Below are 3,483 nucleotides of genomic sequence, written 5' to 3' on the forward strand. Positions count from 1 at the left end.
AAATACTATAAACACTCATTTATCTTCGAAAAAAAATAAAAGTCCATAATATATTGAACTTCAAAAAGAAATATTGGGTTTCTAGTAAGTGCTCGTGAACGACAGGTGAATTTTATGAGTACAATGAAATTTATGAAAACAAAAAGTGGCAACACAACAGGAGGGGTAGGAAAATTCAGCCTGATGTAATGACTTGGGACTTTAGCATAAAGGATTAAAACGAAATAATGAAAATACAAATATTGTTGCAATAGTAAGAAAGATTACAATTACAGTGCAAACATTCTTTTAACAGCAAGAGAAATGCTGCAACTGAACAAGGAAAACATGGAATCCGCGAGCTCATACAAAAACGTAAACAAAAATATACAAATGCATACATATACATTAATACCTGGTGAAAAAACGATTAACGATCCCGATACGCAACAATGTAACTTTACCATTCTAATGTAAGTTGTTAAAGAGTAGCAATCAGAAGAAAATCCAGGTCATGCGGAGAAACAAGACGAGTGCTTGAGTTCTTGACATTATGGGTTGGTGGTGCGTTTTTAGGAATAGATTTACCGTTTTGGTCCATGTTGGAGCTCCTGCAATGCCTTTCATTGCACCATCTTCTGTCTGAAGAGTTTTTACCTTGGATTAATGTTATTTGTGGTGGGGCGAAGTGGCCCGTATCAGACCTCTCAGTCACGACGTGAGTGTAGTATGTCATGAGAACATGGTGGTTGAACCCACTCATTGTTACTTGATATAATTGCCATCAGATTCAACCTGTTCGCTGTTCTTTCTCTTATGAACTTTATAAGTTTATCAAAATTTCTTTCCTTACCAGACCATACCCGTACTTATCTTTATGATATGGAACGCAATCATAATGTATATTTTGTGCCCGAAGATGTATTACAGGATCGTTATCATTAGTAATTTTGACTTGAAAACAAAGATTTTCAGTCCCAGAATAATGCACCTCCTCTTGAATGTGTTAAGTACATTTTGTACAATGGTCAGGGAACAACACCACAGCTAACGAGACCTACGTCGTCCTCATGAATGAGATTGGTATTCTCAAGATAAAAGGGTTCTTCCTTTAGAATATTGAACAAATCAAACCTCCTCCTTCAGATGTCCATTATTTAAGTTCTGTGCTAAAAAATATGTCCTTGGAATCTCATTTTTCTATCAGTTAGGTAGTCGAGGATCAAAGTAAGGTGTTTCTTTTAATACCTTTCAACTCCACAGATATTGGAATCGCGTGTGGAAATGATAATTTCAATACCTTTTCAAGATCTAAGAATACTAAGATTATAGCTTTATGTTGTCCAAATACATTTGCGAAGCAGTTTAGTCTTATCTAAGCCTTTAATAAACGCGCATAAATCTAAATGAAAGGGACAATTTTCCACTGTTGTAGGGGAAGTATCATGCGAGTTCCCATGCATGGAGTACCATATCACGTTATTACCAGAGTTAGCGTTGAAACTTACCTTCCTGGCAGCAGTAAGCTAAACCAAAGTTGAAGGGGTGATCCGTATAGCCAGAAAGAGCAGTAGCGTAGTATGCTCTTCGAGGTCTGTGTGGGAGTAGTTCCTTCTGCCCTATGATAGAGGGATGTTGCATCTTGCACTTCTGGAGGAGATGCAGTTCGACCAGCTGGATATTTTGTTAACTGGTGCGTGACCTTTTTCACCTGAAGTAATTTTCATGTTTTCATCAGAGATCAGATAAGACTGCGTAATGATATGATAATGTGATACTGTCACCTTCGGGAACGTATTCCTACCGTTGTCTTCCGACGACGACTCCATTAAACCTCTGATGTCTGTTTTGAATCCAGTACTCTCTGTCCTGTGTGATAGTTCAGCACACATGCACACACCTGTTATCCACATCTGTCGTTACGACACTACCATTACAGTAGTATATAGGACCTTTATACAGCCGGTAATCTTTGTAAGGCTAAGGAATGGAATTAGAGAGCTTATCTTACGCCCACATACGACCGCGGTCACGAAAGGAATGGACAAGATATATACTTAACAACATACTTGTACTTTTTCAGACACCTTGAGACACGATGTCTAGAAATAAAACGTCTTACGTCTGTCATATATCTTTATACGTCTTATAGGTCGTGTCTGGTAGGGAAGGCACCGATCAAGGAGGTGACTAGCACCTGGATGAGTAGCGAGGCGGTACTTCAAGTAAATGGCTAGCTACAACAGACCAAGCAACCTAGAAAAAATAAGAAGTGTGGCATAGGGTCGTGGTGGAAATGAAACACAGCCCTTGCGACTGTATCATGGATGAATTTTAAAAGAGAGAGTCAGAAAAGCGAATGAAATACCAGATGGTAGACGCTTTTTTTTTTTTGCTTCGGGGATAGGGTAGGAGGAGCGATACAGAGGCGCAATAGGATAAGCGGTTACGTCTTAGGCTACTCGATAGATGAATTACTAAATATCAAAATATCAAAGTAGAGAAAAATAGGTACAGAAAAAACTACCTGATATTCAAAGACAGAGGAATGACTACAGCAGCATGCTGGAGGGTCTGGGAGCAAAGGGAACACCACAGACGGGTTGAAAAGCACCGCAAAAATACCAGATGAGAGCAGGAGAGGCCCAGCGGGCAGGACGGGACCCAGACACAACGGCCCACTTGCTCCTTCATACATACATCTCCTCCAGCAGGAAATTCCAGCCGGCTCCCCCACCACACACACTGCTTGCCCGTCTCCCTTCCAGCAGATTACTAAAGGCAAGTTGGAACAATATTGTCATGTGAATCACAGCAATAGCAGAGTCCTCCTACGCTTGAAACACATGCTTGGAACACCAGAACACAGGAGGATATTCGTATCTTGAGGTAACCCTGTGTGTGTGTGTGTGTGTGTGTGTGTGTGTGTGTATGTGTGTGGAGTGCGGGGGAGTGAGGATGACACGAGCAAAAAACTGGTCTGGAGCGCCACTCACGACTGGTCGGCCAAATGAGCCAACGGTACCTACTACACTCGGCCGATCTCCCTGCATTCTTCTTCTCTCTCTCTTTCTTGTTCTCTCTCTCTCTCTCTCTCTCTCTCTCTCTCTCTCTCTCTCTCTCTCTGCATATCTTTCATCTGCCTTTCTCTCATTTTTTTCAGTATTCCCATCACCAACCTTTCTCTTTTTCCTTGCGGTCGCTCTCTCTCTCTCTCTCTCTCTCTCTGCATTCGCCTTGCCTGTCTCTCTCTCAGTCGTCTGGTTCATGACACGAGGGGAAAAATACTATCCACGTTACTGTCTGTCTCTCTGTCCTTCTGTCTATCTATCTATCCATCCATCTATCAATCAACCATATCTAGCCCTGTTCCAGTTCACAAGATGTGGATCAAGTGAATGTGGTCATGGACCTTTCGCGAGCATCATATGCTGCTGAGCTGGGGGTCATCACCCTCAGCCTAATCTTGGGGGAACACCTTCGTCTTTCATGTACCACTTACAC

The sequence above is a fragment of the Panulirus ornatus genome, chromosome 30 (assembly GCF_036320965.1).
Source record: "Panulirus ornatus isolate Po-2019 chromosome 30, ASM3632096v1, whole genome shotgun sequence".
Taxonomy (NCBI): Eukaryota; Metazoa; Arthropoda; class Malacostraca; order Decapoda; family Palinuridae; genus Panulirus; species Panulirus ornatus.